At 46.5% G+C, this 15,835-nt stretch overlaps 1 long non-coding RNA gene across 1 annotated transcript; it reads right to left on the bottom strand.

Annotated features, from left to right (window-relative positions):
• Positions 1–3,986: 3,986 nt before the first annotated feature.
• Positions 3,987–14,253, bottom strand: LOC135809490 (uncharacterized). The gene is made up of 4 exons (XR_010552203.1): positions 14,163–14,253; positions 5,610–5,767; positions 4,603–4,678; positions 3,987–4,144 (listed from the first exon to the last, which is right to left on the bottom strand). It is a non-coding gene; the product is annotated as an uncharacterized LOC135809490 (long non-coding RNA).
• Positions 14,254–15,835: the final 1,582 nt, after the last annotated feature.

The following is a 15,835-nucleotide window of genomic DNA, read 5'->3' as shown; positions in this document are numbered from 1 at the left end:
GGTACACTCCACGCCAAAGACGCTTGGAAAGCTGACGATCACCAGACACTGAAGCTCACCATTGGTTCAGACTGGCAGAGTCAGAGATGCTGGGCCGTAAGCAGTACTGACCAGCGGCTGTCATTCCTCATTCACGTCGTCAACACAACTCTGACGAAGTGCAGGAGCCGGGTCACCCAAGACTGGCAAGAGCAAGAAGGATGGCTAAGCGGAAACATCTACGTGCGCACGCCAAGCAATCAGCGACCGGACTCTACGTTCACTACGTTCGTATACGGGTACGTGCACAAATATAGGAAATGTGAAAATCACTATACAGCCGAGGAGTTTTCCGTTCTTACTGGCCCTGGCGCCTTTCCACTTGAGTTCACAGTGTGCAGCGGATGGGTTGAACTAGAAGTGCATTACCACTACCTTTACACTCTCATAGGAGTTGCTGGAATCACGACCTTTATTGTTGTCCTATTCCTTGCCCAAATCTTTGAGGGTCCATACTTCGAAGAACTACTTGCAGGAAGCAGCAAGACTCCTACTTCTTTGAAGGACTTTCTTGCCGGTATGTATACACCTGTGCCAGTGTTTCACACTGGCTTCCCGCAAATGCTGTCAATAGCCCATCTGTGTGAGGAAAGTACTTGCACAAGTAGACCACTGATGCTTTTAACAGCCAAATGGCTGCACAGTACAGCCGTGAAATACGTTCTCTACAGCGTTCTTTCTGTTCTGGCGCTATTACTACCATTTTCAATAGCTGGACAAAGCCAACGATTCGATACCATAATTCAGTTGGTGCGGCTTTGTCAACCAGGAGCTAGAGGCACCTTTGCTTTGATGTTCTTCTCCGGCTTGGCACTACTTGTGTGGTATTGTTTTGCAATCCCGTTCGTGGTACATGTAATAAAAGTAAAGAAAAAGAAACAAAAGCAACGACAAGTAGAAGAAAAGTCATCTCTGGGAACCTTGATCGCGGCCCGAACATTGCTCGTGCTTTGGATAGGTGTGTCATTTATTGCATTCCTCAATCTTATGCTCGTTGTCATCTTTACAGTTATTGGATTAGCTATCTACCACACTTTTATCTTGCTTGGTGTTCTGGCAATAGTTAAAGTCATACTTATTGACATCTTTCACATTCATTATTTGGACGAGACACTCTCCCCAGATATAGCAGCATGCCAGCGGGCTTGTGACGAGGCCAGCCAAACGCTGCAGGACACACTGGTGATGGATTCTGTAACTACAATATGTGACCAATCATCCAATGATCTCGAAAGGTCTATTGGGGATGTCAAGAAATTTGTGCCACATCCGCTAAGCGCAAAGAATCGCCCATGGGCAACAGCTCAAGTTAATGCAAATATCAAGACTGCACAAATGGACAGACTGAGAGCGAAGGCCTTTTTGCTGCTTTGTGCACGACATGGTATCGTCAAAGAATTCACCATGTCAGCTACTATTGTTGATAGCATCGATTCGGTCCTATACGGCATCATCAAGGTGAATCTGGAGGATAAGATCAGAAGGAGATATGCGGGTTTTGTGTTCAGATCCATTGTCTTCAGCTGGTTAGTTGTGGTCACATTCCTTACTATGCAGATTACATTCACAGTTCTTGCTGACAGTGACCCTGGCTTCAAGATGTGGACTGGATTCATTCTACCAGGATTAGTGTTGCTCAAGCCTTTTGTCTCCAGGATCCTGAACAAGAATAGAGGAGCAGCTGACATCACAGGCGAGTATCTATGCACCGAAGCCAAACGCATCATCCTGCTACTCATCCAAGAAGAGAAAAATGAAGCACGCTGGGAAACTGTGCCATTCCAGCATGCCACGTGATTGTCGCCTTGGAGTCGACCAATGAGAGATCAAATTGCGCCGGCTGAAAAGCGCGGTCCTGTCGGCTTAAAGGTAATGGAACTGGATCCACTGCCCATCGTCAAGTGACAACGGGCAGGAACGGAATCCACTGCGTTCATTGGCACACGAACTTGGCTTGGGTGCCACGGTACGAGAAACACGTTTCCAGTCACTCATACTTGACCAGTACCGCTGTTCATCCAGCCCTTGCCGCGGCGCGGGATGGATTCCGCGGTACTGCCCTCGTACTCGTGCAGGAACCTGTACTTACATGTATAATTTTCGGACCATTCGTCGCATCGCATTGCTATTTGTTCGTGATATTTTTGATAGACTTTCCCCTTTTCCATTCCCTCAACTAGTGAAAATGTAAGCAATGCATGTACAATGTATGTTTCGCTACATGAATGCAGTGTGCTGCTACATTATTTGCCTTTGTTAGAGACAGTTAAGGGGGCACATCACCCAAAATTCGCTGAAAAATCGAATTTGTAAATTCATATTGAGTGCTAGGTCAGTTGAAAGAGCATGAATAGCTGCAAATTCTCTGAAAACTGTGTCCCTATCTGACCAGCCGTTCAAGAGTTATGGCCGAAAATGTGCCCTTGCAAGGAAAGATTTTTTTGTTGCACGCTGTCATTTGTTGGCAGCACTGTATTTGAATGTGAGCAGACCGTGCGCAACTTGTCGTATTATGAAAACACGCGAAAGTGTGCAGAATTTTGCCTCAAGTCCAAAAAAGTCCAAAAAATCACGTTAAAAAACCACGTATTGGGCTGCACGGCGGCGGGCGAAGCCCGCCGCCGTGCAGCAGGACTTTTGCCAGCACCCTCGTGACGTTGCAGAATATGTGGCTTGATTATTGTAGTTGACGTTGATTTAGGGGTCGTCCATAATTATCGAACTTTTTTCACGAAACGAAATAATTTCGTTATGGGGTGGGAGGGGGTTGACCAATTTCGTTTTAGAAAATTTCGATACATGTACATGGCCATAGGAGCAGTGACACACTTGCGACTTTTGTCGTATATGCATGTATATGTCAACAATTTTTACGTTCTGAGGGGAAGGGAGGGAGGGGTTGGGTCTAAACTAAAATAATTCGTTTGGTGAAAAAAGTTCGATATTTACGGACGGCCCCTTAGTGACTTTGGCAAGTTTGAGTCGTGTCAAGAAGTCAGGTAGGATTCAGTACTAGGCAGTAGTGAAACGTGAGTGGCAGTCTTTGCCGGTTTCTGAGGGCATCCTGGATTTGGTGTGCAGCGCTGTGGAAATGGCTTGCTGTGGAGGTCCCAGCACTGGATGTTGTATCAAAGGTACGACCTCGTAGCACGTGCTAAACCTAAAAAAATTCAAAAATTGACTTGGGCCTGTGGGAGTCCGCGAGAGAACGCCCACTCGTTCCGTTGTGACAGATTCCAGGGCCACGTAGAGGGGCCCTACCCCACCACCCATGGGTGCTTCTGGACTTGTTTTAGGTTTGGGTCCCGCGCACGGACAGAATGGGCACGAAAATGTGAAAAAAATGTAAATGCATTTGTTTGGCTCCTGGGTGGCTCGCACACCGTGGCACTATGCCGGAAATTTGAGTTTTTCCGGCCTGGAAAGCCTGTCAGTGAGGCGCAAGAACTTGTATTTGTAAATCATGCCCTGAGGGCCAGCATAGTGGCAGGAGTGTGTGGTCAAAATTTCACTCAAATCCACTGAGAAACACCAAAGTTACGGTCAATTGAATGCCATATGAAATTTTTGGGTGATGTGCCCCCTTAATGCTAGAAGCTGCAGTGAACAACATCACAAATAGAAAATATAGAAAAGCAAATACAACTGAACTTTGATACTGGAAATTACAGATCTGCTGCCCGCATCCACATGTCCATATTCTACATGTGCGATTGATCCTGCAAGATCTTCACTGCCCGTCTAATTGAGGATGGCACCCGGAATAGAACGGGCCGCTTCTAAACCAATCAAAGACCCAGGTTGTTATACTCCAGCAACCGGGCAAAGACCTGTCACCCATCCATGACCCATCAGCCCATCTCCTTATGCTCACATTTTGGTGTAGTAGTTGAGCACCTGTCCTTCATTCATCAAGTGGATATCCTAAGCATGTGACTTACCGCTGGTATATCTCTGCACTTCCATCTTGACTGGTTGTCAAGTCCCTTTCCGGAGAGGTAGAGTGGATGGTAGGGTCAGTGCAGTCCTGGCCACGCCATGAGAAAGAAGACATTTTCCCATCAGGAGAAGGCCAACATCCTCCCTCTGGGTAGTGCCTTGATACCTGCAGTGCAGTGCAGTAACATTAAACTGCAATTGAAATTGTCTCCATGCCATTGTTAAGCCCAGTTCACATTCGACGGGCGCAACGGGACGCGACATAAGGATCGACGGGAAACGCCGGGACGGTCACCCCGTCACGGACTGTGCCTTATGACTCGCACCATTCGCTGTTGAACATCGCAAATACTGGAGCATGTCGTGTCGTACGAATTGTACAAGATTTTACAGCTCACCCCAGCCGTCACAGGCCCTTAGGTCCCCTACCGTCAGCGTTGCGTCGAAAGAGAACTAGGCTTTAGAAAGATTACGTGTTGGTATGTGCTCCTACTTACACACAAATATACAAAAGGTATATAAAGAGAAAGCATGATCCACTCCATCATTGACACCAACAGCCCGGCACAAGAGCAGCAGCACCTGCATTCTATTAACCCAAAGTTCATCTGCGAATATACTCACAGAGTCGTCTCCTTTACTGTGCCCGACCTTGGAAGAAAACAACACAGCAACGTAGTGTTGGTGTCGGTGAGGGCTTCTACGTTCACATGAACATACAGAAAAGCACAATATATTTCCAAACAGACGCCAACTAGTATAACGAAACAGCAACGACAACACCACAAAGACCTAACAGTCTCTTGAGCACAAAGTGTCTGGGATAAAAAAAAGAGCAGAAGTTCACCATCGACACTGGTATTATAAAACTTTCTACAACTGCTGCAGAGGCAGCAGCAGGGTTCTAGTGCCCGGACCCAAAGCTCATCTGAGAATTTTCGCCATTGATACAAAGCAACGACCATGGTAGCAGCAGAGAGTAACAGCAGCAGCCGTTTGAGCAGCAGTATCAGCAGTCTCCAGCTTCAAGGGAGTGACCTAGCAAATTTTACAGTAACGTGAAAGGTGCAACTGCACTCTTTCCGGCACCAAATATGCCATGCTGTCCCCCGCTGCAAAATAGAGGACAACTCTCAACTGTCGCCAACACCTTGGCCCAGAGAGAGTCTTTCCTTGGACGTTCGCCCCGGCCAAAGAAGGTCAAAACCCAAGTGGTGTAATCATGTATCTGCTTCTCCTATCGAGACACTGGCAAGGCTTGTATAGGCATGATAAATTGATAATACTGTATGCATATAACAAAGGCAAACGCACAAACTCACGTCCATGCACATGTGCACGGACGGTGTCGTTGGCGTACACACACACACACATAAACACACACACACACACACACACACACACGCGCGCCCATGCCCGCGCATGTACAGGACAAAGGCATGTGCAAAGGAGCATGCTCACAAAAGTACAGGACAGGCACACGACTGATCTACGGATGTATCACGACATTGAAGGGACGGAGCTTGCAGCAAGCCTTCACCCTCTGGAGATTCCTGAAATACATAAATACATGTCAGCAGTAAATAGTTGCAGCATAAACATTTCCACGAGGACTGTGCAGCTTCACTAACCTTAACTTCAGTCTCCCCAGAATGCAGCAATCAGACAACGGCTACGAAGAGGTGCAGGAAATTTGAACAACTGTTTCAAAAGCAGTCCTCCAAGCCTTCTGCACCAACAGGTGATTCAGTTCATGCTCTTATACCATCCTGGCAGGTAGAGACATTTTCTAATAACACGGAGAGCACAATCATCAAGGTGGACAAGTCCTCAAGAGAGAGTGCACCCTAACTTACACTACAAATCATTTACTGGACACTACTGGACAGAGCGTCCAGTCCATTCAGTCCAGGGGAGAAGAGGCAAAGGCATAGGGCTCCTGAGAAGATGAAAGGGCAACACATTATCATTACTACATTAATTTTATTATTGGGGGCAGACGTCTTCCCTGTAAAATATGAGGACGAAAGGCACATCAGTACTCACATCCCTGCTCATATCACTGCTCATCCATGTCCTCTACAAGGGCAATGCATTTAGGGCTGAAACAAGTACAGTAAAACCTGTAACTAACGACCACCCCTTGGTGCCCGGAAAAGTGGTCGTTAGTGGCAGGTGGTCTTTAGTTAGAGGTTTGCATCGCGCGACCATATATGGATCCCATTATATGATATGTATGTCAAAATGCAGATAATACAATCCCCCACCACTTGCGCACTGACATTCTTCTTTCAGATCATACAACACTTGGAGAGAGAGAAAATCAAGTTTTTTATACACCGGAAGCGATGCGACCTTTTGACACGTATGTCGACTCACCGGGTTTCCAGAGCAGCGCTGGCCTGGCCAGGCAGTGCACTAGTCACTATCGACTCCATCCTCATCTGTGTGCGACTACACTGGCAACTGGTATCAGTGTGTTGATCTACGAGTGGAAACTCAGTCGCTCCGACTTGGATGTAATGTAGCGTAAACTGTACTAGTGAGTAGTGTGTACCAGTACGTGATGCGGCGATGTTGCGAGTTTTCGCACCTTTCACTGTAGACTATTATCCGCCCTCGTAGTCGTATCCTGGCCTGTGTTCCGTACAGGTGAGTACATAATACCGTAGCATGCTAGCTAGCCAGCACAGACTGTCAGTGTGACCTGGTGTAGTGGTGAGTCTGGTGACTGAGCTGTGTGATTGCACTTCGACAGAGAGCCGCTCAGTCTTAGTTTCTCCTTCGAGTAGTAACATCGATCAAAGAGCGCTTTGGATGCGCTCTCCAAGACGTTTCCTATCATGTTTGTTCTTGACAGCACTTGAAATTATGACAGGTGTAGTGCAATCCACACTGATTCCACAGTAAAAATGAGACTGCGCTCATTTGTCCAGCTGTAGTATCGAAACGACCATGGAAAATCATCAAAATTTCGAGAAGGAGCTTCAAGCAATGCTTGATTTGCTACATCGCGGTCGCTAGTTACGGGTCAAAATTCGACACTAGAGAGGTTAAGTTACACGTTTTTTGCCCTTTTTCAAAACGCGGTGCAAATCTCACGTTACGTGTAATTTTTAGAGGTTAAGTTACACGTGCGACGTGACGTGAAATTTTGCCTGGCAGGATTCGGGTTTAGTTCTCACAAATATCAAATCTTCCAAAAAACTCGATAAAATTCCGGAAACTCACACAAATTCGGCCGGAATAACCAAGCGAAACTTCCCAAAACTCACGTCATGAACTTACGTGCGGGACAGTCAACTCACGTAAAACACGTCAAATTTTACGTGAGTTTTTTCACTTTTTGACGTAAAAGTTCACGGACGTAAGACTTTTACGTGAAACTTAACCTCTTTAATGGGACAAGAAAAGGCGGTCGCTGGAAAAATTGTACACAGACTGCATTTGTTCTCGACTCACCTCAAATTCTATAATTATCCGGGTCATAACTTTAGTCTCCTTTTGACGATTTTTTCAATCTTGGGCTTCCTGGAAAGCTCGTTGCAAGAGGAACACATTGAGCCCACGCTTGCCACCACGAAGGTCAAAACGCCAGCGCTACAGCCCAGCGTCTTAGCTGCAACGCCAATATTCCGACAGAAGTCGTCTTGCATCAGTCATTTCGCTCTCCTTGCTCGTAACAACTAACTGTTACTTCAAAAAAATTCACAAACTGCCATGAGTCCGTTTACCACTTTGAACGTGTTTCTGCGTCACTGCATGCCCAGAATGATGGGGAAATCCATCATTCAAATTTGCGCAAGCGGCTATTGAGCGACATTTGCCGCGATTCGACTTTCGAGCTTCGTAACTCTGGAACCACACATCAGAGCGCTTCAAAGATTGTTTCAATGGACAGCTGGGAGTTTTCTCTTTGACCTACATATTTCAGTTTTCGGATATAACCCAGGAATGACTGAGTTATGATCGATTGAAATTTCGAGTTTCGATCCCAGGGGATCGAAAGTTGTACAGTCCGTACACAAAGGGGCACTCCGGCTCCATTTTCGACGACGATTTTTCGATGCCAAGACGAAGGTTGGTGAAAGAGAAGACGCCTCGAACAAGAACGAGTCTCCAGAAGCGATCGAGTCGAGCAGGAAGACGACTTTTGAATTTCGCCGAGCGAGCGCTGATGACGTAATGAGCTTGCCAGTGGAAATGCATCTGCGCACATACATTTCGCATACTTTTTGGCCAATTTTCAATCGAAGAGGAGGTTGTTTCAATCGAAGAGGAGGTTGTTTCAATCGAAGAGGAGGTTGTTTTCTATGTTCTCTCAACGTCGTGAGCGATCCCGTCTTCTATATCCTTCCAGGTACCCTGAAGGTCCTCCAGACGAGAATTTATCTCCATCAAAGCGTTGTTGATCCGCTAAATTCGTCTTGAGACATATTCACCCAGTGCAGTGCTGATAAATGTAGAATGTTGAATCTGTGATAATTGTCGACGATGGAGAGAGAGGTTGATAGCCGCTGTCGCAGTGAAAGTGAAGCTGCTGGAAGTAACAACGGGGAGTTTGTTAGCATCACATGAGCATCCAGACTTCAAAGCAGCTTGACGGAATCGGGGAGTACTGACTATTTCAGGCGCGTCGGAACGACTTTGGAAGTGGGGCGGCCACGGAAGGGGGGGGGGTCCGGGGGTCCTCCCCCGGGGAAAAATTTCAAAAATTAAAGCCAATTGCAAGCATTTCCGGGCATTTGGTGCCATTTCAGTGTACGGTAACTACAATGAAAGACTTTTTGATTCTGCAAAAACCAAGAAGATGCTACGATCGGGGACAAACATTACCCTCCCCCGGGAAAAAAATCAAAAATTGAAGCCAATTGCAAGCATTCCCAGGCATTTGGTGCCATTTCAGTGTACATGGACTTTTGTAGTTTTGATTCTGCAACAAACCACGATCGGGGACAAGGATTTGCCACGTTTGCGCTGAGATCATCGCGCTTTGTTGCAGTGTGCTAAAAAAAAAAAAAAAAAAAAAAAAAAAAAAAAAAAAAACGGCCGAAAAAGTGGGGCGGCCATGGCCGCCCCGGCCGGTGCGGTTCCGACGCCCTTGCATTTGTCTCGCCCTCAGTTTAGGGAATCTTATGACCAGAAATTATTCGATCATGATCCCTTCTACAAGATGTGTAGTGTAGTACAGGTGATTTCTGAACTTGACGATATGGAGACGGACCAGTAGACCTACCAACAACGTGTACCTGCAGGAAATTCACCCAAGGCTATTGCTATCCTCTTCAGTGGCTGTTGTATTTTAGTAAAAATATGTTCACTTCTCTCAACATACTCCTGCATGGCAGCAAGAAGGTGCGCTATGGAATTCAACGCCACAATCTTCGCCCAGCTGTGGATGAAGCCGCATGATGGTCAAGTCATGGCAGTACACGTACTTGAAACAGATGAGAAATTGAAGTTCATTTGTGATGGGAAGTTTGACAGCCCCAGTGACCGAGTCAAGCGTTGTCTTTTGCCATGGCACAAATTGCTGAAGAATCCGAGATGGTCTTGGAATTATGCACATGGATACTACCAGAAATAATGGTGGCATGAACCATTGTGGAATGGGACAGCTCACGGAGAATACTGGAATAGCTCAAGTATCTCTAGGTGATTGTAAATCCTGTTCTGGCTGATAGCTTCGGCCTGCTGCGCCCGTCCATGTACAATGATGGTAACATGCATTTCTGTTTTCTACATATTTGCTGGCTACTGTACTGTGGTATTACAGTTGCAGGTCCCTTATATATAGAAATATGTTCAACCCCCCCCCCCCCCCCCTCCCCTCCCACATACCCACATTATAAATATGAACTAACAATTTCACTGTTGGACTCGCCGGCGGCTACAACATATAGAGAGCAAAGGATTAATTTATAGCAAAGAAAAGGACCAGGGGACTACAAGTTCCGCTATAATGTCCACGAACAATTTAACTGTATTTGAAATAATTTTGTTTGATACCCTGAGAACTCTGAAACTTTGCAGCACTGTGGATTATATGTGGATACAACATTTATGGAAGGAAAAGTGGAATATTCTAACACATTGTTCAAATAATTATAGCACTGTTGAGATTGTGAGCACATTCCAATCAGCACTCTACATATTTATAAGCGGTGGCAATCGTTAGTAATAGGTCATGAGTTGTCAGAGTGCTCTAGTATATGAGAGAATGTTTTGTTTGTCTAATCAACGGCTCGTTTGAAGCCAGAGTTGTTTGAACTTGTTTCAGTCGACTTGATTCTAGACCGTAGTCGAAGGAGTACTATGAAGTATACACCAGACGTAGTCCGAAAGGTATCTCGTGAGAATTCTGTCGGTACACATCAGGTATCAGCTTGCAAAGATGGCTCCTCTCTGTTTCTTGAAAGCCTGTATAGTTGGACTGTGGCTCCAGCGATTCCCTTCTCAGAGCAGATACCATACCCAATACGGTCAATGCATATTGGACAGACCTGTGTGCACAACAGAAATAGTGGAGAGAAATCTCTCAGCTCATGAACACATCAGTGAAGTTTGAACTGCCGTTGTTTGTGGCCATCAGTATAAACCTATCGACTATAAGAATAATGTGCAAGAAAAACCTCGACCGTAAAATCCCACCAGAGCGCCCCGTCTCTCCCATCCGCCCCTACCTGACTTCTTGTCAGGGACGTGATTGATTGTATCCTCGTATGACTCTGTCGCAGTCTGTGATGCCGTACTGCACTGTAGACGTGTGCTCGACCCCGTTGGAAATGTACGCAACAGTGCCCACCCTCCTGACCAGGGATCGCACAAACCCTGCGTTTTGTCGGATCTGTTCGACTCCTGGCTCTTGACCTTTGGTCGGTGTACGAGATGCACGAACAGTTTTCGTAGGGTGAGTACTTTTTCATGTGGCACTGAATGCGGCAAGTAGGACTCGCCCATCCGCCCCTCCCCACCTGAAGCGTCGAGGAGGTAGGGGCGCTCTGGCGGGATTTTACGGTATAACTACAGCTGGGGCCATGGAATTATAAAGCATCTAACTTAGGGAACTGCCGATTCTGGTCTGAGTTGCGTTCGAGGCCTGGAATTCATGATGGCTATCGTATGTTGCATTGACCAGAGATCATATAAAACTTCCAAAATGCCACATTGAAACACGCACCACTTTCGAGTACTTTGGTATCCCCCACCAAATGGGCATTCGTTCCCGGGGTGGCAGGCGTCACCATTCGTTATGCCTGGATCAGATTTCATTGACCCCAACTGTCACGAAGAATCATTTTTACTTTGACTGGATTTCAGTACAAATTGTAGAACTGCAGAATCAATTATTTTGTTGTATTTGGGCAACCATTTCTCTACATTTCTCTATTTGGAAACTTATGATAGAATTTTTTTATAAAATACATGTCCAAATTCCACATCTACCCAAATCGGAATACTTGATCACGTATTCAGTACTAAACGGAATGTTTAGAAACCGCCAGGGAATAGGAATGTGCTAACGAGAACTCCAGGCCAGGGTACTAGCATACGAACAAAACAAGATAAAAACTCACCAGTATACTTGTAGTAATTCATGTCGGTGTAATATTCACGATAAGCAACGAGGCACCCTCCGATTTGGTCAAGCTGCTTTGAAGTCTGGTTGTTCAGATGATACAAACGGGCTCCCCATTGTTACTTCCAGCAGCTTCACTCTCCCTGCGACAGCGGCTATCAGCCTCTCTCTCTCTCCATCGTCGACAATTACCACAGATTCAACATTCTACATTATCAGCACTGAATATGTCTCGAGACGAATTTAGCGGATCAACAACGCTTTGCTGGAGATAAATTCTCGTCTGGAGGACCTTCAGGGTACCTGGAAGGGTATAGAAGACGGGATCGCTCACGACGTTGGGAGAACATAGAAAACAACCTCCTCTTCGATTGAAAATTGGCCAAAAAGTGTGTAAAATGTATGTGCGCAGGTGCATTTCCACTGGCAAGCTAATCCCTCATTACGTCATCAGCGCTCGCTTCGGCGAAATTCAAAAGTCGTCTTCCTGCTCGACTCGATCGCTTCTGGAGACTCGTTCTTGTTCGAGGGGTCTTCTCTTTCACCTACTTCTTTGAAGTACCTTCGTCTTGGCATCGAAAACTCGGCGTCGAAAATGAAGCCGGAGTGCCCCTTTAAGAGCGCAATCGATAATCGTTAGTGTTCAAAACGAATGCAAACGATTTTGTATGCATGCATACCATGTGGCAGTATTCTAGCCCTTGCACTCCATCCAATTGTGGATACGAGTGCAATCGTGTACTTTCAAGCGCAGTAATATTGATGCGTGGCTATGAAAGAGATCGGGAGTCAAGACGGTATCTTTTCGATTGATTCGTTGCGGAAGTTGGTGATAAGAGCTTCAAGCCAAAGGGTGACGACAAGCCTGATTCTTCGTTCTAGAAACAACATGAACTCCTCTAGTTCATATTGATAAAGCCTAGTTCACATTCGACGGGACGCGGCGTAAGGATCGATGGGAAGCGACAGGACGGTCTGACGGCGTCCAATGTGAACACCAGGAACGGGAACGCAACCATACTACCGTACGGATCGGGAAGCGACGGGAAGTGTTCTGTCCCCGGGGAAAATTGCAATTCCGTGGCCGCGTTTTTTCCCGCGTTTTCTGCGATTTTTTAAAAGACCGCGTTTTCCGCGATTTTCCCGCGTTTTTTGAACTTTTTTGTTGTACTTGTACTTGTACTGCTTGTACTGCTCACTGCCAAAACTGGTCACGTGGGTCTCCCTGGGAGAGGGGAGAGAGACTCAAACACTGGGGGCAGGGGTAACTGCAGTTGTTGTACTACACGTACACACAGTGCACTGTTCGGTCAGCAACGTCTCATCGTGGCGGCTTTTTACTCAAATATGACGAGTTCTTACACCAGAGACTTGTAACTGATTGATTTCACTACATACTCACTGAAAATTGCCCCACATCAATATTATTCACCGCATATTTACCGCATATTTACCGCAAATTCACCGCAAATTATGCCATATTATGCCGCGTTTTTCCCCGCGTTTTTTGCGATTTTTTTCCGCAATTTTCCCCGGGGACAGAGTGTTGGATCAGTTCAACTTTTCATACCGTAAACGGGCATAGACGGAGACGCAAGCGTACAAAACGGCTGCATTTTGAGTGTGAACAGGAGGCAGCGTCGTGCGCCGTCCACTCCCGATTCGTACTAGGAATTTTTTAGGATTTCGAACACTGCGCTTCCCATGATAACTCGCAGAATGGGTAACACGACTTGAGTTGAATTTTAGCAAGATAAGATATCATGTCACTTATGGTATTTAGGGATAGTTTAAGAGAATGACAGATGAACTGTTTTATCATTTCCTAGGGCTACTATTCGAATGGCACAACTTTCAGGGCTACTTTTTTGTCTCCGTGAAAAACTGGTATTGTGAACTTGATTTCGCTTCATTCAAGGAGAAATATTTGAAAAGAAGTCCCGAAAAACAAGAAATTAGGTCCGAAAGTCACCCCGTCACGGGCTGTGCCTTATGACTCGCGCCGTTCGCTGGAGAACATCGCAACGACTGCAGCATGTCGTGTCGTACGAATCGTAAAAGATTTTACAGCTCACCCCAGCCGTCCCGACAGGCCCTTACGTCCTGTACCGTCAGTGTTACGTCGAATGTGAACTAGGCTTTAGACCAGTCAGATGTCTACAGGTGTCGACACAATTGCCTGAAAATGTTTACAGAATACCAAACACTGAGCGGTAGCCTGGGTATATTTAGAGTGTTTGACTGGTGGCCACAGCTAATGTAGCAAAGGCATCATGGAATTTCTTCATAGTCTTGTGTTCGAGGTGCACGACTACAGCCGGAAAGAATCTATAATTATGAACCAACAATTATAATTGATCTCAATGTCTCAGTACTCATACTCCTTGTCAGTTTTGTGCTAGATTGTGCACGTCTGACTATTCGAAATCTGGTTTAGTTGGTGGACTCGATTGCATAGCTTGTGCCCACATTTTTCTATGTTACAATTATATTCATCGCTAAAGAGATTGGTTGATCGCTAGGAGTTATTGAATGAGCGTTTCAGCCCTAATTTATTTTCACCCTGGCCACAGCACTAGGCGAAATTCTCTGACACGGCCTTTACCTGCATCCACTGCTCTTTTGCATCACGACGAAGGACATGCAGGGGTTCTCTCTGAGCAGAGGAAAGTAGCCATCGCCACCACCACCATCACCATTCACCGACAATACTAGAGAGACTATTTTCCCCGTCGTGGATACTTCCAATAAAGTAATTCCACTTACATAGGTACCGTCAGCGGCGCCACCATGTTCCCAACAGTGTATTCCTATCGTGGGTACTTCCACGGGCAATAAATAATGCTGTCACTCGCAAGCCATCAAATTGCTATCCCTCCCTTCCGCGAATTGCCTCTGCAAACATGATTGGATTCAGTTCTTTTCGCTCGTGCACGCGTGGTACATGGTCGCGTGCGCCCCAGCTACGCCCATACATAATTGTTTCATCTTGTTTCATCTTGTTTCATTCGCGGCCCATCTACGCCCGTACTTCGAGTTTCATTTGGTTTCATCTTGTTTCATTTTGTTTCATTTTTGTTTCATTTCGTTTCATCTCGGCCCCATCTGCGCCCGTACTTGGCGTTTCATCTTGTTTCATCTCGTTTCATCTCGTTTCATCTTGTTTCATCTGTTTCATCTGGGGGGAAGACGGGCCTGTCTTGGTTACCGGGCGGGGAACGCCATACTCAGCGAGCGCGGGCCGCGCGAACAGCGTTACACTTGTGCCTCGCAATATCCTGCGGCCGACGAAAACTGCGCGCACAAGTGCCACAGATGAGGGGCTTCGCCACAGGCTCCATGCGGGACTGGACAATAGCGTCGACAGCATCACGGCAGGTGACCCGCCATCCCTGTCGATCTTGGACGATTCCGCCAAGCTGCTCCAGAGGAACGCCAACAGCCATCAAGTCGCACTTCGCGGAGTCCTTCCAGCGCTTTACGGGGTCCATGCGGTGGACGTTTGGAGGGTAACGCGCCGTACAGCAGCTGACGAGGGATCCGATCTTGCATTGTCTGTGGCATACACACACACAGACACACACACACACCTCAGACCTCAGACATGCCCATCGCGGGAGCGATGATAGCGAAGAGCTATGTTAGACATAGCAACTTGTGCTGGGATTACACCATTCAACAGCTTGCAAGGCTGATGAATTGACCGCACACACACACACACACACACACACACACACACACACACACACACACACACACACACGCACACACACACACACACACACCTCACCTCACCTCACCTCAGAGTCAGACCTGCCCATCGCGGAAGCGATGATAGCGAACAGCTATGTTAGACATAGCAACTTGTGCTGGGATTACACCATTCAACAGCTTGCAAGGCTGATGAATTGACCGCCACTATGTTTAGCCTGGTATCCACCACACAGCCGATTGAAGTGACTTTTTCTGGCCAGTGAATCCCTATTTTTCATTTTTCCATTTTTCTACACACACACACACACACACACACACACCCATGCCCGCGCATGCACAGGAAAAAGACATGTGGAAAGGAGCATGCTCACAAAAGCACAGGATCACAGGCACACGACTGATCTACGGATGTATCGCGACATTAAAGGGACGGAGTTTCCAGCAAGCCTTCACCCTCGGGAGATTCCTGAAATACATAAATACATATCATATCAGCATTAAAGGGGAAGTATACCCTAAAATCAAATTTTCACTAGTTGTAGTCTTCTGGGTGCTGAGTCGAAT

The sequence above is a fragment of the Sycon ciliatum genome, chromosome 2 (genome assembly GCF_964019385.1).
Source record: "Sycon ciliatum chromosome 2, ocSycCili1.1, whole genome shotgun sequence".
Classification (NCBI taxonomy): Eukaryota; Metazoa; Porifera; class Calcarea; order Leucosolenida; family Sycettidae; genus Sycon; species Sycon ciliatum.
This window is presented reverse-complemented; position numbering and strand designations above follow the sequence as displayed.